Source organism: Capricornis sumatraensis, chromosome 3 (assembly GCF_032405125.1).
Source record: "Capricornis sumatraensis isolate serow.1 chromosome 3, serow.2, whole genome shotgun sequence".
Taxonomy (NCBI): domain Eukaryota; kingdom Metazoa; phylum Chordata; class Mammalia; order Artiodactyla; family Bovidae; genus Capricornis; species Capricornis sumatraensis.
In genome coordinates, this window is record NC_091071.1 from 44,626,307 (window position 1) to 44,652,899 (window position 26,593).

At 38.2% G+C, this 26,593-nt stretch overlaps 1 protein-coding gene and 1 pseudogene across 1 annotated transcript in view; one reads left to right on the top strand and one right to left on the bottom strand.

Annotated features, from left to right (window-relative positions):
• OCA2 (OCA2 melanosomal transmembrane protein) overlaps positions 1–26,593 on the bottom strand; it is a 283,390-nt gene that overhangs the window by 60,719 nt on the left and 196,078 nt on the right. The window lies entirely within an intron of this gene.
• LOC138077131 (mitochondrial inner membrane protein OXA1L pseudogene) lies at positions 5,633–6,957 on the top strand (annotated as a pseudogene).

The window sequence follows — 26,593 nt, forward strand, 5'->3', positions numbered from 1 at the left end:
ATATGCTGTCTACAAGAAATTAGCTTCAGTCTAGGGACACATACAGACTGAAAGTGAGCCTGAAAAAAGATATCCCATACAAATGGGAGTCAAAAGACAATTGGAGTACTATAACTCATATCAGATAAAATAAACATTAAAATAAAGATTATTACAAGAAACAAAGAACGCTACATAATGATCAAGGATTCAATCCAAGAAGAAGATATAGCAATTATAAATATATGTGCACCCAACATAGAAGCATCTCAATACATAAGGCAAATGCTAACAGTTATGAAAAGGGAAATCAACAGTACCACAGTAATAGTAGCGAAATTCAACACTCCACTCACATTAATGGTCAGATCATCCAGAGGAAAAATTAATAAGGAAATGCAAGCCTTAAATGACCCATTAGACCAGATCAACCTATTGATATTTTCAGGACATTCCATCAAAAGAAGAAGAATACACTTTTTTCTCAAGTGCACATGGAAGATTCTCCAGGATAGATCACATCTTGGGTCACAAATCAACTCTTCATAAATTTAAGAAAATTGAAGTCATATCACCATTTTTTTCTGACCACAAAACTGTAACATTAAGTATCAATTAACAGGAAGACAAACACATGAAGGCTACTCAATACACTCCTAACTAACCAAGAGGTCACTGAAGAAATCAAACAGAAAATAAAACAATATCTAGAAACAAATGACAAGGAAAACGTGACAATCTATAACTTATGGGATAAAACAAAAGCAGTGCTAAGAGTTCATAGCAATACAAACCTAACTCAAGGAACAAGAAAAGATCAAATAAATAACCTTACACCTAAAGCAACTTAAAAAAGAAGAAGAGCAACAACAACAACAAAACTAAAAGGTAGTGGAAGGAAAGAAATCAAAGATCAGAGCAGAAATATATGAAATATCAAGCATTTTTATGTCCACAACACTATGAGATTAAATATCAATTAACAGGAACACAAACACATGAAGGCTACCCAGTACACTCCTAACTAACCAAGAGGTCACTGAAAAAATCAAACAGGAAAGTAAAACAATAATCTATAGACAAATGACAAGGAAAACATGACAATCTATAACTTATGGGATGAAGCAAAAGCAGTGCTAAGAGGCAAGTTCACACTGATACAAACCTAACTCAAGGAACAAGAAAAAATCAAATAAACAACCTTACACTTAAAGCAACTAGAAAAAGAACAAAAACAAAATCCAAAGTTAGTGGAAGGAAAGAAATCAAAGATCAGAGCAAAAATAAATGAAATATATGAAATGCATGTGAAATAAATGAAAAACAAATGAAGAAAAAATAACAAAGATCAATAAAGCTAAAGCCTAGTTCTTTGAGAAGATAAAATTGACAAACCATTAGTCAGAATCATCAAGAAAAAAAAGGACAACACAAATCAATAAAATTAGAAGTAAAAAGGGAGAGGTTACAACAGATAATTCAGAAATGAAAAGGATCATAAGAAACTACTACAAGCAACTATATACAATGGAGTAAAGACATCCTCTTCAATAAATGGTACTGGTAATGACCCAGCAGTCCCATTGCTGGGCATACACACCGATGAGACCAGAATTGAATGAGACACATGTACCCCAATGTTCACTGCAGCACTGTTTATAATAGCCAGGACATGGAAACAAATTAGATGTCCATCAGCAGATGAATGGATAAGAAAGCTATGGTACATATACACAATGGAGTATTACTCAGCCATTAAAAAAATACATTTGAATCAGTTCTAATGGGATGGATGAAACTGGAGCCGATTATACAGAGTGAAGTAAGCCAGAAAGAAAAACAGCAATACAGTATACTAACACATATATATATGGAATTTAGAAAGATGGTAAGGATAACCCTGTATGCGAGACAGAAAAAGAGACACAGATGTATAAAATGGACTTTTGGACTCTGAGGGAGAGGGAGAGGGTGGGATGATTAGGGAGAATGGCATTGAAACATGTATACTATCATGTAAGAAACGAATCGCCAGTCTATGTTCGATACAGGATACAGGATGCTTGGGGCTGGTGCACGGGGATGATCCAGAGAGATGATATAGGGTGGGATGTGGGAGGGGGGTACAGGATTGGGAACTTGTACACCCATGGCGCATTCATGTCAATGTATGGCAAAACCAATACAGTATTGTAAAGTAAAATATAGTAAAAATAAAAATTAAAAAAAAACTGAACAGCTACTGGTAAAAGAATGAAATTAGAATACTTCCTAACACCATATTAAAAAAGAAACTCAAAATGTATTAAAGACTTAAATGCAAGGCCAGAAACTATAAAACTAAAACTCTTACTGGAAAACATAGGCAGAACACTCTTTGACATTAATTGCAGCATTATCCTATTTGACCTACCTCCTGGAGTAATGGAAATAAAAGCAAAAATAAACAAATTAGGCCCAAAGATTTTTCACAGCAAAAAATATATAAAAAACTGAAAAGACAACACTGAGAGTTTGAGAAAATATTTTCAAATAAAACAACTCACAAAGTATTAATCTCCAAAATACACAAGTGGCTTATGCAGATAAACAAACAACTCAATGAAAAATGGGCAGAACATACAAAACCTAAAAAAAAAAAAAAGGGCAAAACTTTTCTCCAATGAAGACATATGGATGGCCAACAAACACCTGAAAAGATGTTTTGTTCATTATTAGAGATATGCAAATCAAAACTACAATGAGGTATCGCCTTATACCAGTCAGAATGATCATCATTAAAAAATCTACAAACAAATACTGGAGGGGTTGTGGAGAAAAGGGAACTCTATGCACTGTTGGTGGGAAGTGATGTTGCCACAATGGAGAAAAGAATGGATATTACTTAAAGAACCAGGAAAAAAAAACCCACCATGAAAGTGAAGTCACTTAGTCATGTCCAATTCTTTGCAACATTATGGACTGTAACCCACCAGCCTCCTCTATTCATGGGATTTTCCAGGCAAGAACATTGGAGTGGGTTGTCATTTCCTTCTCCAAGGGATCCTCTCAATCCAGAGATTTAACTCGGGTCTCTCACATTGTAGGCAGACTCTTTACCATCTGAGCCAGGAGGGTATGAGCCACCAAGTAATCACATATAATGCAGCAATTACACTAATGGGCATATACCCTGAGAAAATCAGAATTCAAAAAGACATATGTACCCCAGTGTTCGTTGCAGCACTATTTACAGTATCCAGGACATGTGAGCAACCTAGATGTCCATTGACAGATAAGTGGATAAAGAAATTGTGTTGGAATAGAATGGAATATTACCTAACCATGAAAAGGAAGGAATGCTAATCAGTTGAACTGAGGTGGATGAATGTAGAACCAGTTATAGAGAATAAAGTAAGTCAGAAAGAGAAACACAAATATTGTATATTAAATATATATGGAATCTAGAAAAATGGTAGTGATGAATCTATTTTAGGGCAGGAATAGAGACAGACATGGAGAACAGACTTGCAGACACAGCAGGAGAAAGAGAGGGTGGAAAGAATTGAGAAATTAGCATTGATATACAGACACTACCATGTGTAAAAATAGATAGCTACTGGGAAGTTGCTATGTAACACAGAGCTCAGCCAGGCTCTCTGTGACAGACTAGATAAATTGGATGGGGGCATGTTGGGAAGGAAGCTAAAGAGTGAGGGGAGATACATATAATGGTTGATTTGAATTGCTGATGGCAGAATCCAACACAATAATGTAAAGCTATTATCCTCCAATTTTAAAAAACAGAGATGTAAAAAAATAAAAAAAACAATGTAGGTCAGATAAATGTATTGATATATTCAGCTCAACAGATATTAATTCCTAAAAACAACACAATCATTAAAAAATATATAAAAAGGTTTTAAAAAAGATTTCTCTCTGGGAGTACTGTTCACCTGTATATAATGAAATATCTCTCCATATAGAATGTCTTTCTAGTAAGTTGCATTTCAAATTTCTTTTTAAAGTTTAAAGCTCACAGAGTTTTAGAAAACGAAAAAGAAAATTCACGGTTTTTATAACTTAAAGAAAAGTCTATTTAAGTGAAGCATGTGACTCTCTTCATAGTACTAGACAGATTCTGAAAATTGTTTACAGGAAAAGGTAGGAAAAAGAATTGGATGAAAGAGATATAAGTGCAGGAGCCATTCTGCTCAGTCTATCTGCTTTGTCTCAACCAAAGATGGGATCCTCTGCTGTCCATGACAGATCCTGGACAGAAAACACCAATAGGGAACCAGACACAGGGGGGACATATCTACCTAGCACCTCTCAAATGTGGGCTTTTCACTGTGATGTCATCATGCTGCATAATTTAAAATACTTAAATTATCAGCTTGACTATAAGTTTATAACTTTCCCATCCATATGTACAGCTCTTCGTTAGGCTTCATACAAAAACTGTGGAGCAAAAATATTGGGCTTTCAATCACAGTGATCAATCAAGATTCCTATATCAACTAAATCATAAATATAAGCTTATTTAGAGCATGGTTTCTTGATATCAGCCTAAAGAGATGTTAGGAACAAAATCATTCTTTGTTTCAGGACCTGTCCTGTTCATTGATGAATGTTTAACAGCATTCCTGGTGTCTACCCAGTTGATGCCTGTTGTACCTTCTCTGACCCAGTATGGCAACTAAAACATCTCCAGACAGCGCCAAAAATGTCACTACAAAATTGCCCCTTGTTGACTGGTGCACTGGGATGACCCAGAGAGGGAGGAGGTGGGAGGGGGGTCCAGGATTGGGAACTCATGTACACCCGTGACAAATTCATGTTGATGTATGGCAAAACCAATACAGTATTGTAAAGTAAAATAAAGTAAAATAAAATTTTTATAAAAGGAAGAAAAGAAATTAAAGGAAAAAATTGCCCCTTGTTAATAATCATTGATTTATAGCAATACAACTTTTACTAAAATAAACAAAATTTTTAATTTGGAAAAAAAACTGAATGTAATGGAAAAATTATTTTTATATGCTATTGATTGAAAGAAAATTTAAAGGCCTAAGCCAGATTAAAACTTTTGCTAGATATGAAATTGACATGCTATATATACATACACACACATACATACTGTATTTGGTGTACACCTTAATGTATGCCTAAAGACAACTATCTATTTATAGATTTATTGTCATATAATTACCCCACAATGGTCTGTGGCAACAGTGTCAGACAAAATAAAGGAAAATCTTCAGAATACCTGAACATGACATCTAATAATTCATTTATGACTAACTGACCTAATTGAGAAAATAAAGTCAAAATATGAGAATACAAAAAGCCAATAAGTAATTCCTTTATAAAATAATGAATAACTGTAATAATTAATTCTATCAAGTCTGAAGTTACAAATATATAATATATATTTTACACTTCAGCAAACTAAAGTTTATGTATAGTTGAAGACTATATACATCACTTGTCTCCTCCATCAATTTATATAGTGAAAAGATGATTGTGTAATATGATGCAAATCCCTCACAATATGAAACATTATTATCCTTCTGTTTCAGTGACAGGTTGCAAAAAAAACTGGTTCAGTAATAATCTGATATCACTGCCCCACTGAAATTAGACAAATAACAAGTCAGCTCTTCTCAGCAAGATGGCGCTGGCATTGATGTGCGGGCGCCGGCAGCTTCTGCGCTTACTAGGGCCCCGGCGTCAGTTCCACAGCGTCGCAGGGCCCTGCCAGTGGCCCCGGAAACCGCTGACAGCTGGGCTCAGGTCCCCAGCCGACCGGTGCCGCGGGCACCCGCGCTATGTCCTGCTCATGGCCCCAGGCCCCCGCGGCCTCAGTACCTCTGCCGTCTCTTTTGGAGAAGCGCAGGTTCCAGCCCCTCCAGTCATTCCTGCAACTCCCCCACCCACAGCAGTACCTGAAGCATGGCTTCTGGAGAGGCTGCAGATATCATCCAAGCTGCTGCAGAGCAGAGCTTTGCTGAACTTGGGCTGGGGTCCTACACCCCAGTGGGACTGATCCAGACTTACTTGAATTTATGCATGTTGACCTAGGCCTACCATGGTGGGGAGCCATTGCTGCATGCACAGTCCTTGCCCGCTGCCTGGTGTTTCCTCTCATCGTGAAAGGCCAGCGAGAGGCGGCCAAGATTCACAATCACTTGCCAGAGATTCAGAAGTTTTCCGCTCGAATCAGAGAGGCCAAGTTGACAGGAAACCACACAGAATTTTACAGGGCCTCCTCGGAGATGACATTCTACCAGAAAAAGCATGATATTAAACTCTTTAGACCTCTCATTCTACCGCTGACTCAGGCCCCAATCTTCATCTCTTTCTTCATTGCCTTGAGAGAAATGGCCAACCTTCCCATGCCCAGCCTGCAGACAGGTGGTCTCTGGTGGTTCCAGGATCTCACTCTATCTGACCCCATCTACATATTACCTCTGGTGGTCACAGCTACGATGTGGGGTGTCCTTGAGTTAGGTGCTGAAACTGGCATGCAAAGTTCTGACCTTCAGTGGATGAGAAATTTTATCAGACTAATGCCCCTGGCAGTCTTGCCCATAACTATCCATTTCCCCATGGCAGTGTTCATGTACTGGCTCTCCTCCAACATGTTTTCCCTGGGCCAGGTGGCCTGTCTCCGTATTCCTGCTGTACGCACTGTACTGAAAATTCCCCAACGTGTTGTGCACGACCCAGACAAGTTACCTCCACGAGAAGGCTTCATAAAGAGCTTCAAACAAGGCTGGAAGAATGCTGAAATGGCCCATCAGCTACAGGAGCGGGAACGACGTATGCAGAACCACTTGGAGCTCGCTGCCAGGCATCCATTACGACAGACGTTTGCCCACAACCCTCTGTTGCAGCATGGAAAGAATGACTCTACCAACACCCCCAGCAGCAGCAGCAGCAACAAAGCAAAGTCAAAGCAGCCCTGGCGTGACACGCTTGGCTGACCTCTGCTGCCTGCTCACACTGGCAGGAACTCTGTCTCTTCAGAGACTCAGCCTTCGAACACGATTTCATGCTGGGTCTTTGCTCCAGACCTAGAAACTGTGGGACATGTTGATGTTCATTTTAAAATTGGATTCCACTACAGACTCTTCCACCTAAGTGTGAAAGAACCCTGGGAGCCAGGTGGTCTTCCCATCCGCAGAGTTAGTAAACCTCTGTGCTACCCACTGCTTCCTAACACTTACTAAAAAGGGACATGGATTGTGTGCTTCAGAAAGAATAGCTTGGGTGATGATTGCTCTTGCTGGCCCGCAGTCTTAGGAGGCATCTCAGTGTTGTAACCTGGCATTAAGGGCTAGATGTGTTGCACGCCCATATTTGCCTTGTAGTCAGAGATGTGTGCCTGATAAGTGGCGAATGTATATGGAGGAACCACATTCACTTATCCCAAGATTACTTATAAAATATCCTTCAAGAAAAAAAAAAAACAAGTCAGTACCACTAATTCCTTCCAAATGGGGGACTAAGAGGTCTTAAGCTCCCTTCTGCAGTCAAATAAATAGATATTGGATAAAGTACACTTTAAAGTCTTTATTGGATTAGCAAGACAATGTAATGTTTTCCAAAGAATCTCCTTTCCCAATAAAATGTTTAGTGCAGCTGGCTGGGAGCTGCAGATTTGAATGGCAAGGAAGGATGAAATTGCCTTGAGCTGGATGCCAATCAGGGTTTTCCAGGTGGCACTAGTGGTAAAGAACCCATCTGCCCATGCAATAGATGTAAAGAGCTGCAAGTTTGATCCCTGGGTCAATAAGATCCCCTCGAAGAAGGCATGACAACCCACTCTAGTATTCTTGGTTGAGAATCCCTTGGACAGAGGGCCCTGGTGGGCTACAGCTCATAGGGTCACCAAGAGTCGGATACAACTGAAGCGACTTAGCACAGAGGCCAACCAGGCACTAAAACCACTGTACTGAAGTGTGAGCAGCAGCAATGTGGTAGGTTGAAACCAATGATTCTCACCCTGAACTGAGAGACTTGAAACAAGCTGAAAATTATCCCCTGGCATCCAGTAGAGGCAAACACAAGCAGTTCCTGCAAGAGAACACCCCAAATGTAGCCTCTCAGGAGTTCCACAGATTAAGATCAAGTAGTCAAGAGTACAAGTAGTCAAGTAACATGAATGAGAGGATAAATAACCAAAACAGATTTAAATATAACACAAACATGCAAGAAGGAGAATCTATAGATACCAGATATAGTAGAGTAATTTTGTTTAAAGAAACTTGAGTTGAAAAGTGTAAAAGTAACAGCTAATATTTGCCTTTTGATGAGTTAAGAATGTAAGTTGTCATTTCTTTAGCAAACCACTAAAAGAGAATATTAACTGCCAAAAAATGGTAAATCAAATTCTATATAATCCTTAATCAATTCAGATAAAGAAGGAAAAAAATTGAAAATAAAAGTATACAAGGTCAGACTAATAAAAGATAGCAGATTTAAACTCAAATGTATTAATATACTCATTAAGAGTAATGGAATAAATATATTATTAAAAAGGTAAATATTGTCAGACTGTACTAAAAATATGTTTTATACCCAAATACATGCTGTCTTCCAAAGATATATTTAAAATATAAGGTAAGAAAATTTGAAAGTTAAAGGATAGGAAAAAAATGAAAGTTTCTAACTTTCTACCCCTCATGAACAGTTAATAATTCTAAATTTCTATATGCTTAGTAACACAGCCTCAAAAAATATAAATCATCCATAGAACTGCAAGGACAATAAGACATATCCACAATTAACTAGGCTAATTGGCTAATTAAGAAAAAAAGAGCATGGCTTAAGAAATCAAAATAAAAATTAAAAATGAGCTTTGAATGAATAAAACAATCAAAATACTTATAATAACTTGGAAGAATGTAGTTAAATCTATGCAAATTAAATTTATGACATTAAATATCATATTTGAAAATATAAAGCATGAAAAGAAAGCTAAGTATTCATTTTCAGAAGGTAAAAAATAACAACAAATTAACCCAAAGAAAGAAGAAAATGATAAAATAGAAAAAAAATATTCAATTGAGAGAAAAGACTAACAAAGTGTGCATGCTAATGGAGACTAATAGATAGAAAAGAAGAAAGAGGAGGACAGAAAGAATAGAAGTCACAAGTTACCAATTTAGCAATGAAAACAGCATCTCTAAAGAGACTGCTAAGCAGATATAGGAATGAAACTACAAAATGGTAAAATTAATTGTAGCACTCTTTTCATTTTTCATACATATATCCAGTTGATTCAGCAACATTTGTTGAAAAGATATTCCTTTCCATATTGAACTCTTTGGCACTTTTGTTTAAAATTAGTTGTTCATAAATGGGATATGGCTAAGATGGTGGAGTAGGGAGACTCTGAGATCACCTCTTCCCATGGGCACACCATAATTACAACTATTCACAGAGCAACTATCTATGAGAACAACCTGACAACTAACAGAAAATATTTTCAGCAACTGAAGATATAAAGGAACTGCAAGATGGGTAAGAGTGGTACAGTCACAGCACAGTACAGTAGTACAGTCACAGTAAAACACACACCCCAGTATGGCAACTCACAAATGGGAGGATAATCATGAATCCAGAAGTGATTATCCTCCAAGTAATCCCCAAGAAGTGAGGAGTCCAAGCCTCACATTGGGCTCCCCCATTCAGGATACTGCTCCAGAAAGACTATCTCCCCAAACATCTGGCATTGAAGTCCAGTGGGGCTTGCATGCAGCAGAGCCAAAGGGCTATAGGAAAGAGAGATTCCAATCTTAAAAAGTGCACACAAAATCTCACATGCTCTGAGTCCCAGTGAAGAAGGAATCATTTGAAAAGAGCCTGAGTCAGACCCATTTGATGACCTTAGAGAGCTTTTCCATTGTAGGAGACAACTTAGACTCCCCCTCAGGACACAGATGCTGGTAGGAGTCATTCTTGGAAGTTTATTCTACCATGAGGATACTGGTGCTCACAACTACCATTTTTGAATCATCTTTCTAGCCTATTAGTGCTGGGGGCTTACCCACCTACTAGCAGGCAGACACCAAACACAGGCCCCACCAGCCCTGCAGTTAGCTGTACCAGGACATGGCCCTACTCACTCACCAATGCACCAGAACTAGCTCAGGGGATCCTCAGACCCAGACTGACCCATCAGTAGGTCAGCAACCACCACATAAGGCAAGACCTGGTACCCAGCCAGGCCAGGGGCCAGGCCCACCTACCAGCATTCCCACAGAAGTTGGTCTCATCAAAACAGAAGGGCCAACACACCCTATATTGAGGGACCCTAGAGCATATAGCTCAGGCCCCCTGCTGCTGGGCCCTGTAGCATGTCTCTTACACAAGGCATTCCACCAAGATCAGGAAATGTATCTGACCTACTTAATATATAGAAATAAACAAAGAATTAGGCAAAATGAAAAGACAGAAAAATACATTCCCATCTAAACAGAATAAAGGAACAAGAGAAAACCTTAGAAGAATTAAGTGGACATCCTGGCGACCCACTCCAGTACTCTTGCCTGGAAAATCCCATGGACGGAGGAGCCTGGTAGGCTGCAGTCCCTGGGGTTGCTAAGAGTTGAACACAACTGAGCGACTTCACTTTCACTTTTCACTTTCATGCATTGGAAAAGGAAATGGCAATCCACTCCAGTACTCTTGCCTGGAGAATCCCAGAGACGGGGGAACCTGGTGGGCTGCTGTCTATGGGGTCGCACAGATTTGGACACGACTGATGCGACTTAGCAGCAGCAGTAGCAGCAAGCAATCTACTCAATAGAGAGCTCAATATATTAAATAGATAACTAATAAGAACCTACTGGATAGCGCAGGCAACTCTACTAAATAATCTGTAATGACCTATATTGAAACGATATCTAAAAACAAGTGTATATATGTATACTTATAACTGATTCATTTTGCTATATAGAAGGAACTAACTCAAAATTGTAAATCAACCCTACTCGGTTTAGTGGGTTTTTTTTTGTTTGTTTTTTTTGTTTTGTTTTGTTTTGAAGAATACAAACAACCTGATTGGAAAATAGGCCAAAGTTATTAACAGATACCTCATCAAAGAAGATATACAGATGGTAAACAAACATAAAAATATGTGCCACATCATATGACAACAGTGAAATTAAAATTAAAATAACAGAGACACCACTACATACCTATTAGAATGGCCAAAATCTAAAACACCAATACCAAGTGCTGCTAGCATGTGGAGTAATAGTAATTCTTATACATTACTGATGAGAATTCAACATGCCACACTTTGAAAGACAGTTTGGCAAATCCTTACATAACTAAACATACTCTTACCATATGATTCAGTAATCACACTCCTTAGTACTTATTCAGAGGATCTGAAAAATAATGTCCATCAAAAAAACTCAGCATATGGATGCATATAGCATTTTGTTCATAACTACCCAAACTTGGAAACAATCAAGATATCCTTCAATAAATAGATAAATCAACTGCAGTACATTCAGGCAATAGAATATTATTCAGTGTTGAAAAGAAATCAAGCATGAAGAGCCATGGCAAGCATGCATGCGTGCATGTGTGAATAGTCACTCAAATCATGTCTGACTCTTTGTGACCCCAGGGACTATAGCCTGGCAGGCTCCTCTGTCATGGGATTTTTCAGGCAAGCATACTGGAGTGGGTTGCCATTTCCTCTTCCAGGGGATATTCTCAACCCAGGAATCAAACCTGCAACTCTTACATTGGCAGGTGGATTCTTTATGCTCTGGAAGAAATTTTAAATGCATATTACTAAGTGAAAGAAGCCAAACTGAAAGCTATATATGGTATGATTCAAATTATATTATTCTGGAAATGGTGGAACTATGGAGAACAGTTAAAAGAACAGTGGGTGATGATTTCACAGTTCAGTTCAGTTCAGTCACTCAGTCATGCCCAACTCTTTGCGACACCATGGATTGCAGCATGCCAGGTCTCCCTGTCCATCACCAACTCCTGGAGTTTACTCAGACTCATGACCATTGAGTCGGTGATGCCATCCAACCATCTCATCCTCTGTTGTCCCCCTCTCCTCCTGCCTTCAATCTTTCCCATCATCAGGGTATTTTCCAGTGAGTCAGTTCTTCACATCAGGTGGCCAAAGTACTGGAGTTTCAGCTTCAACATCAGTCCTTCCAATGAATATTCAGGACTGATTTCCTTTAGGATTGACTGCTTAGATCTCCTTGCAATTCAAGGAACTCTCCAAGAGTCTTCTTCAACACCACAGTTCAAAAGCATCAATTCTTTGACACTCAGCTTTCTTTATAGTCCAACTCTCACAATACATACAAATATCAAATCAGTATATTGTACACTTGAAACTAATGTTACATGTCAATTATACTGCAGTGAAATGGAAAACATAGAAAATAAAGAGTTCAAGGTAATGATCACAAAGATGATAAAAAAAATGAGAAGAATGAATGAACACGGGGGAATTTTAAAAAAATATTTAGTTCAGTTCAGTTCAGTCGCTCAGTCGTGTCCGACTCTTTGCGACCCCATGAATCGCAGCACACCAAGGCCTCCCTGTCCATCACCATCTCCCGGAGTTCACTCAGATTCATGTCCATCGAGTCTGTGATGCCATCCAGCCATCTCATCCTCTGTCGTCCCCTTCTCCTCCTGCCCCCAATCCCTCCCAGCATCAGAGTCTTTTCCAATGAGTCAACTCTTCACATGAGGTGGCCAAAGTACTATAGTTTCAGCTATAGCATCATTCCTTCCAAAGAAATCCCAGGGTTAATCTCCTTCAGAATGGACCGGTTGGATGTCCTTGCAGTCCAAGGGACTCTCAAGAGTCTTCTCAAAACACCACACTTCAAAAGCATCAATTCTTTGGCACTCAGCCTTCTTCACAGTCCAACTCTCACATCCATACATGACCACAGGAAAAACCATAGCCTTGACTAGACGGACCTTAGTCGGCAAAGTAATGTCTCTGCTTTTGAATATGCTGTTTAGATAGGTCATCACTTTTCTTCCAAGGAGTAAGAGTCTTTTAATTTCATGGCTGCAGTCAGCATCTGCAGTGATTCTGGAGCCCAAGAAAAGAAAGTCTGACCCTGTTTCCACTGTTTCCCCATCTATTTCCCATGAACTGATGGGACCGGATGCCATGATCTTCGTTTTCTGAATGTTGAGCTTTAGGCCAACTTTTTCGCTCTCTTCTTTCACTTTCATCAAGAGGCTTTTTAGCTCCTCCTCAATTTCTGCCATAAGGGTGATGTCATCTACATATCTGAGGTTATTGATATTTCTCCTGGCAATCTTGATTCCAGCTTGTGTTTCTTCCAGTCCAGCATTTCTCATGATGTACTCTGCATAGAAGTTAAATAAGCAGGGTGACAGTATACAGCCTTGACGTACTCCTTTTCCTATTTGGAACCAGTCTCTTGTTCCATGTCCAGTTCTAACTGTTGCTTCCTGACCTGCATACAGATTTCTCAAGAGGCAGGTCAGGTGGTCTGGTATTCCCATCTTGTTCAGAATTTTCCACAGTTTATTGTGATCCACACAGTCAAAGGCTTTGGCATAGTCAATAAAGCAGAAATGGATGTTTTTCTGCAACTCTCTTGCTTTTTCCATGATCCAGTGGATGTTGGCAATTTGATCTCTGGTTCCTCTGCCTTTTCTAAAACCAGCTTGAATGTCAGGGAGTTCACGGTTCACATATTGCTGAAGCCTGGCTTGGAGAATTTTGAGCATTACTTTACTAGCATGTGAGATGAGTGCAATTGTGGGGTAGTTTGAGCATTCTTTGGCATTGCCTTTCTTTGGGATTGGAATGAAAACTGACCTTTTCCAGTCCTGTGGCCACTGCTGAGTTTTCCAAATGTGCTGGCATATTGAGTGCAGCACTTTCACAGCATCATCTTTCAGGATTTGAAATAGCTCAACTGGAATTCCATCACCTCCACCAGCTTTGTTCGTAGTGATGCTTTCTAAGGCCCACTTGACTTCACTTTCCAAGATGTCTGGTTCTAGATTAGTGATCACATCATCATGATTATCTGGGTCATGAAGATCTTTTTTGTACAGTTCTTCTGTGTATTCTTGCCACCTCTTCTTAATATCTTCTGCTTCTGTTAGGTCCATACCATTTGTGTCCTTTATTGAGCCCATCTTTGCATGAAATGTTCCCTTGGTATCTCTAATTTTCTTGAAGAGATCTCTAGTCTTTCCCAATCTGTTGTTTTCCTCTATTTCTTTGCATTGATCACTGAAGAAGGCTTTCTTATCTCTTCTTGCTATTCTTTGGAACTCTGCATTTAGATGTCTATATCTTTCCTTTTCTCCTTTGCTTTTTGCCTCTCTTCACAGCTATTTGTAAGGCCTCCCCAGACAGCCATTTTGCTTGTTTGCATTTCTTTTCCATGGGGATGGTCTTGATCCCTGTCTCCTGCACAATGTCAAGAACTTCATTCCATAGTTCATCAGGCACTCTATCTATCAGATCTAGGCCCTTAAATCTATTTCTCACTTCCACTGTATAATCATAAGGGATTTGATTTAGGTCATACCTGAATGGTCTAGCGGTTTTCCCTACTTTCTTCAATTTCAGTCTGAATTTGGTAATAAGGAGCTCACGATCCGAGCCACAGTCAGCTCCTGGTCTTGTTTTTGCTGACTGTATAGAGCTTCTCCATCTTCGGCTTAGAAAGTATAGATAACAAACAAAACTGAAGAATACAAAAAATTAATTTTTTTTTAAAATCCCGTTAGAGGGAATCAACCATAGTCGAGATTATACAGAGGAATGAATCAGTGAACTGGAAGATAAAGTATAAATAATCAAAGTTGAACAGAGAAAGAATATTTAAAGAATGAAGACAGTTTAACTATACTAATATTTGCATTACACGGATCCTGGAAGGAGAAGAGAGAAAGGGGCAGAGGACATATTTAAAGACATAAGAGCTGAAAACTTCCCTAACCAGGGAAAGGAATAGACATCCAGGTCCAGGAATCACAGAGAGTTTCAAACAAGATCAATCAAAAGAGATTCACACGAAGACTCATTGTAACTAAAATGGCAAAAGTAAAATAATCTTAAAAGCAGCAGGGGAAAAACAACCAGTTACATAAAAGAGAATTCTTATAAGACTGTCTGTTGACTTTTTTAGTAGAAACTGCAGGCAAGAAGGAAGTGGCACAACATATACAAAATGATAAAAGGAAAAAATCAATAATATTGTACCCATCAAGGATATCACTCATATGTGAAGGAGACATAGCTTTATACACAAGCAAAAGCTGAGTTTAGCACCACCAAAGTGGCTTCACAGGAAATGTTAAAGGGACTACTCTAAGTGGAAAAAAACACAACTAGAAAAGTGAAAATTATGAAAGGAAAAAAACTCTCACTGGTGATGGTAAACATACAACAAAGGTAGTACATAAACTACTTATAAAGTTACTAGAAAGGTTAAAAGATGTAAGATCATTCATGTCTACAATAAGTAGATACAGGATTCACAAAACAAGAAAGGCATAAAATATGAGGTCAAATGTATAAACCATGAGTGAGACGAGAACATGTTAATGTTAATGTTCAAATTTAAAAGATCATCAAATTAAAATAATCATATATAGATAGATAGATAATTAGATAGATTGACAGTTAGATATTTATGAACCTCATGATAAGTACAAAGCAAAATCCTACAATGGCTACATACAAAAAAGAGAGAAGGGCACTCAAGCATGAAACTAAATGTAATCATCAAGTCACAAAGGAATAAACAAAAGAGAAAGAAAAGAACTAAAAAGCACTGCAAGAAAAATTAAGACGATGGCAATAAGTACAAACCTATCAGTATTTTAAATGTAAATAGACTAAATCTCCAATGAAGACAGACAGTGTCCAAAAGACTGTTGTATACATCTGTGTCTCTTTTGCTCTCTCGCATACAGGGTTATCATTACCATCTTTCTAAATTCTATATGTATGCATTAGTATAGAACAGTCTTTTGGACTCTCTTTTGGAGAGGGTGAGGGTGGGATGATTTGGGAGAATGGCATTGAAACATGTATAATATCATATATGAAATGAATTGCCATTCCAGGTTTGATGCATGATACTGGATGCTTGGGGCTGGTGCACTGAGATGACCCAGAGGGATGGTACGGGGAGGGAGGAAGGTGGGGGGTTCAGGATGGGGAACACGTGTATACCTGTGGCAGATTCACATTGATGTATGGCAAAACCAATGCAATATTGTAAAGTAATCTCCAATTAAAATAAATAAATTTATATTTTTTTAAAAAAGACAGACAGTGGCTGAATGAATTTTTTAAAAAAAACACAAGAGCCAACAAACATATGCTGCCTACAGGAGATTCACTTCAGATCTAAAGACACACACAGACTGAAAGTGAAAGGATAGAAAAAAGTACTCCATTGAAAATAGAAGAGTAAAGGTAGCAATACTTTTATCAGACAAAAGAGACTTTGAACAAATATTGTAATAAGAGACTAAGATGAACATTACATAAAGATCATGGGCTCAATCCAAGAACAAGACATAACAATTGTAAATATAGATGCACCCAACGTAGAAACAACTAAATATATAATGCAAATGTTAACAGACAAAAATTATTAACAGGGAATATTAACAGCCCACTTATATCAATAGACAGAAAATCAATCAGGAAACACTGGCCTTAAGTGACATATTACCAAATATTATATATATATATATATATATATATATATATATATATATATATAAAACACTCCATTTGAAAGTAGCCCAAATACGTATTTTTTTCAAATGCACATGAGACATTCTCCAGGATAGATCACATGCTAGACCCCAAAACAAGTCTCAAAAATTTTAAGAGAATAGAAATCACATGAAGCATTCTTCAAGAATATGTTCCTTTGACATAGGTTGTTGAATTTATTGGCATAAAGTTGTTAACAGTAATATTATTATTCTTTTAGTGTTTGTAGTGTTTAGGTTGATAGCTCCTTATTACTGATGATATTGGTGCTTTCTGCTGTTTTATTTCTTGATCTATCTAGGTGGAAGTTTGTCAATTTATAAAAATTCTTAGAACGAAGTTTGGCTTGACTTATTTTCTATATATTGTCTGCTTGTTTCCTAATTTGTTGATTCTGACCTTATCTTTAATTTCCTTACATTTACTTTGGTTTTCCTTTGCTCTTTTTTCCTCCTCCATTTTCTTAAAAATGGAATGTTAGATAGCTGGAATTAGATCTTTCATTTTCCTATTATGAGTATTTAATCAATAAGTTCCCACTCAGAGAGCTTTAGCATCATCCAAACTTTTTTGATAAGTTACGTTTTCATTGACATTCATTTAAAAATATTTTCCCCTTAGATTTGACTTTCACTCATGATTTGAATAGAAGTATCTTTGTGAATTCCAAAATATTGGTTTTCCCAGATCTCTGGTTGCTATTCATTTAAATTTGTTGCTGTCAGAGTATGTAGTTCTTAGACTGAAATTTGTAATCTTAGTAATTTATCATGTGTATATGCAGTAAGATGTAGAGTTCTACAAATGGTGATTAAAGTAAAATGGCTGATAATGCTTTCCATATCTCCTATGGTTTTCATGACTTCTTTGTTTAGATCTTTTACCAATTTTGAAAGAAGTGTCATAAAACCTTCTATGATTGTGAAATTATCTATTTTATAATTTAATGAACCAACTATTTTAATGTTTTATTATGAATATCTCTGTTATATGTTCCTGATAGGCTATCCTATTTATCTTGATTAAATATCCCTCATTATTTCTAAAAATTTATTCCTTAAAGAAATAGGAATATCAAACCACCTTACCTGTCTTGTGAAAAACCTGTATGCAGGTTAAATAGCAACAGTTAGAACCTACATGGAAGAACTTACTGGTTCAAAATTGGGTAAGGAGTACACCGAGGCTGTATATTGTCACTCTGTTTATTTAACTTACATGCAGAGTACATCATGCAAAATACTGGACTGGATGAATCACAATCTGGGATCAAGATAGCCAGGAGAAATATCAACAACCTCAGATATGCAGATGATACCACTCTACTGACAAAAAGTGAAGAGGAACTAAAGAGCCTCGTAGGAAGGGTGAAAGAGAAGAGTGAAAAAGCTGGCTTAAAACTCAACATTCAGGAAATTAATATCAGGGCATCTGGTCCCATCGCTTCATGGCAAATAGATGGAGAAAAAGTGGAAACAGTGACAGATTTCAATTTCTTGGCTCCAAAATCACTGCAGATGGTGACTGCAGCCAGAAATTAAAACACATGTGCTCCTCGGAGAAAAAGTTATGATAATATGCTAGACATCAAATTAAAAAGCAGAGACATCACTTTGTCAGCAAAGCTCCATATAGTCAAGGCTATAATTCTGTCAGTCCTGTACGGATGTCAGAGTTGGACCATAAAGAAGGCTGAGTGCCAAGTAATTGATGTCTTCAAATTATGGTGCTGGACAAGACTCTTGAGAGCCCCTTAGATGGCAAGGAGATCAAACCAGTCAATCCTAAAGGAAATCAACCCTGAATACTCATTGGAAGGACTGATGCTGAAGATGAAGTTCCAATACTTTGGCCACCTGATGAGAAGAGCTGACTCACTGGAAAAGACCCTGATGCTGGGAAAGATTTAAGGCAGAAAAAGGAGGCAGTAGGGGATGAGATGGTTAGATAGCATCACCATCTCATTGGATATGAATCTAAGCAAACTCTGGGAGACAGTGAAGGATAGGAAAGCCTGGCGTGCTGCAGTTCACGGGATCACAAAGAATTGGATATGATTTAGGAACTGAAAATCAAACAGTAAACAAGGATGTCATAGTCATCAGTGATTTTAGTCCTCCAATGTGAGTTCCTGAGTCCTAAGGGCACTCAGGAAGGAGAATACCTGTAATCTAACAGACATCATATTGAAGCCACTCCCTATGTTGAACACAAGGGAGCTCATGATGTGAAAAACACAGAATACTGGCCCCAGGATAGTTGAGATCCATATTAAAGAAATTATTTTGGTGACCCTAGACTCTCGCTTCTTCATATATACCAAAAAGTGCTTAATTCCTTAAGTGGGATATCTGGTTTTCTTTAATGAGCAATAATCTTTTGATATTCAGACTGCCTGCCTATTGTTGTATAGCTTCTATATAAGCTGGTTCTCTCCTCACATCCTCAGAGCAATTCTCTCCAAGAATTTCTATCTTCCAGGCTTGAGATGCTATCTTCCAGGCTTGAAGTCCTAAAAATTCCCACCAACTAAAACATAACTCTCAACTTTTAGGCTGTGACTGTTTTTTAAGTCAACAATTATGATAGAGATCCTGAAGTAAACCGCTAGACTCTCAGTGTAGTGCTCAGATTCAGAAATTACCTGATTTTTACCACTAGGATGCTCCTGCAGAACAATGAACATAATGATAAGAAACAGGCATAACAGCTTTTCCTGGTCTCAAGGAAGCTGATTTAAGAAGCACAGTGTGGCTCCCCTGAATATCCAAGAAGCAAGAGCCAGTCAAAGAGAATAAAATGTTCTATAAAGAAGATATAAGAAGAGAGTGGTCCTAAGATGGCAAAGGAATAGAACCGGGAGACCACTTTCTCCCCCATAAATTCATCAACAGATCATTTGAATGCTGAACAAATACCACAAAACAACTTCTGAAAGCTGGCAGAGGACACTAGGCACCCAGAAAGGCAGCCCACTGTCTTTGAAAGGAGGTAGGACAAAATATAAAAGATAAAAAGAGAGACAAAAGAGTTAGGGACAGAGACCCGTCCTTGGGAGGGAGTCGTAAAAGAGAAGTTTCCAAACACCAAGAAACCCTCTCACTGGTGGGTCTGTGAGGAGTTTTGGAATCTCAGAGGACAACATAACAAGGGGGAAAAGATAAATAAATAAAACAAACAGATTACACACTGAACCGCACCTCCTAGCAGAGAAGTAGCCCAGATGCTCGGGTCTGCCACCACCAAGCGGGGGCTGAACAGGGAGGCGCAGGCTGCATTGCTTAGGGAAAGGACCAGGCCTGAATGCCCTGAGGGCAATCTGAGGGAGCTAATGTGAGATAGCAACCCAAACTGTGGGAGAGAGAAAACCTTCCCACGAAAAACTCTAACCTAGGCACTGCCAGGCCCACTCACAGAACAAAAGACTGAGCAAATACCAGAGGAGAGCTAGCCCTTAGTGGACTGGCCCATCCCCCACTAGAGGCAGGGAGGCAGGCAGTCAACAGCCAGAGCCAGAAGGCAGGGGGCAAACTTGGCCCCAGAGAGGGCATCCTCCACCAAACTTTGAGCAGGCTCCCAGTTGCTAACCAAGTCTTCCTGGGGTCCTGGACGGTTGATATCCACCAGGAGGGTCACAGCCAGAGATCAGGTCCCCAGAGGAGACACACAACACACCTTAAACGGTGCTCCCGCTGTGCATCCAGGAAACTGAGAGGCTGGGATGGGGGCAGTGATAAGATGCACCACCCCACCTAGAGAGTGTGCACTCACCAAGCACCTGATCTCCTGAGCTGCCTGGATCTGGGAAGGGCACAAAGTGCAGGCCCAACCAAGTCTGCGCCTTTGGCGAGTACCCAAGAACCTGAACCTGAGTGGCTTAGACCTGGGACATGCACACAACCCAGGGCCCGCTTTAGACAGTTCCCCTGCAGAGCAACCTGGAGCCTGAGCAGTGTAGACCGGGAAAGTACACACACTGTGAGTGGGGGCAAAAAAGTGTGGCCCAGACACTGCAAGCACTCCCCATACACGCCAGTGATATTTGTTTGCAGTGTTCCTCCCTCCCCGCAGCACAACTGAACAAGTGAGACTAAATAAATGACCACCTTTGCCCCCTTGTGTCAGGGTGGAAATTAGACACTGAAGGGACTTTCAAACAGAGGAAGCCAAAATAAACAAAGAATAGGGAACCGCTTTGGAAGTGACAGGTGCAACAGATTAAAACCCTGTAGTTAGCATTGACTACATTGGAAGGGGGCTATAGACCTAAGAAGAAGTATAAGCTGGAACAAGAAACTATCTGAAACTGAACTGACCCCACACTGCCCTCAATAACTCCAGAGATATTCTAGATATACTTTACTATTATCATTTTTAATTTTTTTATTTTTTTTACTTTTTAAGTTATTTATTATTCCTTAAATTTTAATTTTTAAAACTGCTATTACCTTGCAAAAAAAAGACACTATTTGTAAATTTCATATATATATATATTTTTATAATTCTTGAGATTTTGTTTTGTTTTTTTAATATTGTATTTTTGAGAGTCTAACCTCTAGTCTAGTTTTTCATCTTTGCTTTTGGTATTTGTTATCAATTTTGTACCTTTAAAAATCCAATCTTCAGTACCCATTTTTACTTAAGACTGTGATTACTGGATTGATTGCTCTCTCCCCTTTTGACTCTCCTTTTTCTCCCCAGGTCACTGTTATCTCTTCCCTCGCCCTTCCCTTCTCTACTTAACTCTAAATCTCTTTGAGTGTTCCAGGCTGTGGAGAACACTTAGGGAACTGATAACTAGCTAGATTGGTCTCTCTCTTTTTGATTACCCTTCTTGACTTTATCTCTTTCCTCCCTCTTCTCTTCTCTATGGAACTCAGTGAACCTCTCTGAGGGTTCCAAATTGTGGAGAGCAAATAAGGAATTGCTTAATGGCTAGATTTCTCTCTCCCCTTTTAATTCCCCCTCTTCTCCTGGTCACCTCTATCTCCCTCCTCCCTCTTCTTTTCTCCATATAACTCTTTGAACCTCTCTGAGTGTCCCTCACTGTGGAGAAGCTTTACACCATTAACCTAGATGTTTTATCATTGGTACAGTATGGATGGAGAAGTCTTGAGGCTACTGTAAGAATAAGACTGAAACCCAGAGGCAGGAGGCTTAAATTCAAAACTTGAGAATACCAGAAAACTCTTGACCCCAGGGAACATTAATTGACAAGAGGGCATCCAAAAGCCTCCATACCTACCCTGAAACCAAGCTCCACCCAAGAGCCAACAAATTTCAGAGCAAGACACACCAAGCTAATTTTCCAAAAATGCAGGAACATAACCCGAAGCATTAAAATATAGGCGGCCAAAAGTCACACCAAACCCACAGACATCTCAAATCTCACTATTAGACACTTCATTGCACTCCAGAGAGAAGAGATCCAGCTCCAACCACCAGAACACTTACATAAGCTTCCCTAACCAGGAAACCTTGATAAGCCACTCCTTCAACACCCCCTCAACAGGGAGGAAACGCCACAATAAAGAGGAACCACAAACTTCCAGTGTACAGAAAGGCCACCCCAAACACAGCAATCTAAACAATATGAAAAGGCAGATAAATATTCAGCAGGTAAAGGAACATGATAAAAGCCTGCCAAGCCAAACAAAAGAGGAGGAGATAGGGAATCTACCTGAAAAAGAATTCAGAATAATGATAGTAAAAGTGATATAAAATCTTGAAAACAAAATGGAGTTACAGATAGAGTCTGGAGACAAGGATTGAGAAGATGCAAAAAAAGTTTAACAAGGACCTAGAAGAAATAAAAAAGAGTCAGTCAATAATGAATAATGCAATAACTGAGATCAAAAGCACTCTAGAGGGAACCAACAGTAGAATAACTGAGGCAGAAGATAAGATAGGTGAGGTGGAAGGTAGAATGGTGGAAATAAATGAAGCAAAGAGGAAAAAAGAAAACAGAATTCAAAGAAATGAGGACAACCTCAGACACCTCTGGGACAATGTTAAACACCACAACATTAGAATCATAGGAGCCCCAGAAGAAGAAGACAAAAAGAAAGGCCATGAGAAAATACTTGAGGAGATAATAGCTGGAAACTTCCCTAAAATGGGGAAGGAAATAGTCACCCAAGTCCAAGAAACCCAGGGAGTCCCATTCAGGATAAACCCAAGGCAAAAAAACCCCAAGACACATATTAACCAAATTAATGAACATCAAACACAAAGAACAAATATTAAAAATAGAAAGGGAAAAAATAACACACAAGGGGATTCTCATAAGGATAACAGTAGATCTTTCAATAGAAACTCTTCAAGCAAGAAAAGAAAGGCAGGATATACTTAAAGTGATGAAAGAGAAAAATCTACAACCCAGATTACTGTACCCAGCAAGAATCTCATTCAAATATGAAGGAGAAATCAAAAGCTTTACAGACAAACAAAAGCTGAGAGAACCACAAAACCAGCTCTTGAACAAATGCTAAAGAATCTTCTCTAGACAGGAAATACAGAAAATGTTTATAAACTCTAACTCAAAACAACAAATGAATGGCAACGGGATCACACTTATCAATAATTGCCTTAAATATAAATGAGTTGAATAGCCCAACCAAAAGACAAAGACTGGCTGAATGGATACAAAAACAAGACTCCTATATATGCTGTCTACAAGAGACCCACCTCAAAACAAGGGACACATACAGGATGAAAGTGAAGGGCTAGAAAACGATATTTCCTCCCCATAACATCTCTCTGGGTCAAAAAAAAAAAAAAAAACGGAAAAGAAAACGATATTTCCTGCAAATGGAGACCAAAAGAAAGCAGGAGTAGCAATACTCATATCAGACAAAAAAGACTTTGAAATAAAGGCCGTGAAAAGAGACAAAGAAGGATACTACATAATAATCAAAGGATCAATCCAAGAAGACGATATAACAATTATAAATATATATGCACCCAACATAGGAGCACTGCAATATGTAAGGCAAATGCTAACAGATATGAAAGGGGAAATTAACAGCAACATAATAATAGTGGTAGTCTTTAATAACCCACTCACACCTATGGATAGATCAACTAAACAGAAAATTAGCAAAGAAACACAAACTTTATATGATACAACGGACCCTTTAGACCTAATTGATATCTATAGGATATTTTACAACAAAACAATGAATTTCACCATTTTCTCAAGTGCACATGGACCCTTCTCCAGGATAGATCACATCCTGGGCCATAAATCTAGCCTTTGTAAACTCAAAAAGATTTAAATCATCTCAACTGTCTTTTCTTTTTTTCGTTATATACATAAATTTATTTATTTTAATTGGAGGTTAATTACTTTACAATATTGTATTGGTTTTCCCATACATCAACATTTATCCACCACAGGTATACACGTGTTCCCCATCCTGAACCCTCCTCCCTCCTCCCTCCTCCCTCCCCATACCATCCCTCTGGGTCGTCTCAGTGCATCAGCCCCAAGCATCCAGTATCATGCATCTTTAGATGCCAACTACAGGAAAATCAAACTATTAAAAATACAAACATATGGCGGCTGAACAACACACTTCTGAATAACTAACAAATCACAGAAGAAATCAAAAAAGAAATCAAAATATGCATAGAAACGAATGGAAATGAAAACACAGCAACCCAAAACCTATGGGATTCAGTTAAAGCAGTGCTAAGGGGAAGGTTCATAGCAATACACGCCTACCTCAAGAAACAGGAGAAAAATTAGATGAATAACCTAACTCTACATCTAAGGCAAGTAGAAAAAGAAGAAATGAAGAGACCCAGGGTTAGTAGAAGGAAAGAAATAATAAAAATTAGAGCAGAAATAAATGAAAAGAAACAAAGAAGACCATAGCCAAAATCAACAAAGCTAAAAGCAGGTTCTTTGAGTAGACAAATAAAATAGACAAACCATTAGCCAGACTCTTCAAGAAAAAAAAAAATAGAGAAGAGTCAAATAAACAAAATTAGAAATGAAAATGGAGAAATCACAACAGACATCACAGAAATACAAAAGATCAAAAGAGACTACTGTAAACTACTATATGTAAATAAAATGGACAACTTGGAAAAAATGGACAAATACTTAGAAAAGTGTAACTTTCCAAAACCGAACCAGGAAGAAATAGAAAATCTTAACAAACCCATCAAAAACACAGAAATTGAAAGTGTAATAAAAAATCTTCCAACAATCAAAAGCCAAGGACCAGATGGCTTCAGAGCTGAATTCTATCAAAAATTTAGAGAAGAGCTAAATTGCAGAGGAAGGTAAACTTCCAAACTCAATCTATGAGCCCACCATCACCCTAATACCAAAACCTGACAAAGATGCCACACATAAAGAAAACTACAGGCCAATGTCACTGATGAACTAAGATGCAAAAATCCTCAACAAACCTCTAGCAAACAAAATCTAACAACACATTAACAAGATGATCAAGTGGGCTTTATCCCAGGGATGCATGGATTCTTCAATATATAATATCTGATACAACATATTAACATATTGAAAGATAAAAATAATATGATCATCTCAATAGATGCAGAGAAAGCCTTTGACAAAATTCAACATCCATTTATGATAAAAAACGCTCCAGAAAGGAGGCATAGAACTAACATACCTCAACATAATAAGTCATATATGATAAACCTACAGCAAACATTATCCTCAATGTTGAAAAATTGAAAGCATTTCCCCTAAAGTCTGGAAGAAGACAATCATGCCCACTCTCACCACTATTATTCAACATAGTTTTGGAAGTTTTAGCCACAGCAGTCAGAGAAGAAAAAGAAATAAAAGGAATCCAGATTGGAAAAGAAGTAAAACTCTCACTGTTTGCAGATGACATGATCCTCTACATAGAAAATCCTAAAGATTCCACCAGAAAATTACTAGAGTGAATCAATGGATATAGTAAAGTTTCAGGATATAAAATTAATACACAGAAATCCCTTGCATTCCTATACACTAACAATGAGAAAACAGAAAGAGAAATTAAGGAAACAATTCCGTTCACCATTGCAATGAAAAGAATAAAATACTTAGGAATAAAGCTACCTAAGGACACAAAAGACCTATATATAGAAAACTATAAAACACTGTTGAAAGAAATCAAAGAGGACACAAATAGATGGAGAAATATACCATGTTTATGGATTTGAAGAGTCAATATAGTGAAAATGAGTACATGAATCAAAGCAATCTATAGATTCTATGCAATCCCTATCACGCTACTAACAGTATTCTTCACAGTACTAGAATAGGCAATTTCACAATTTGTATGGAGTTACAAAAAACCTCGAATAGCCAAAGCAATCTTGAGAAAGAAGAATGGAACTGGAGGAATCAACCTGCCTGACTTCAGACTATACTACAAAGCCACAGTCATCAAGACAGTATGGTACTGGCACAAAGACAGAAATATAGATCAGTGGAACAAAATAGAAAGCCCAGGGATAAATTCACCCACCTATGGACACCTTATCTTTGACAAAGGAGGCAAGAATATACAATGGCGAAAAGACTATCTCTTTAACAAGTGGTGCTTGGAAAACTGGTCAACCACTTGTTAAAGAATGAAACTAGAACACTTTCTAACACCATACACAAAAATAAACTCAAAATGAGTTAAAGATCTAAGTGTAAGACCAGAAACTATAAAAAAAACTCCTAGAGGAAAACATAGGTAAAACTCTCTCTGACGTAAATCATAGCAGGATCGTCTATGACCCACCTCTCACAGTAATGGAAATAAAAGCAAAAATAAACAAATGGGACCTAATTAAAATTAGAAGGTGTTACACAAC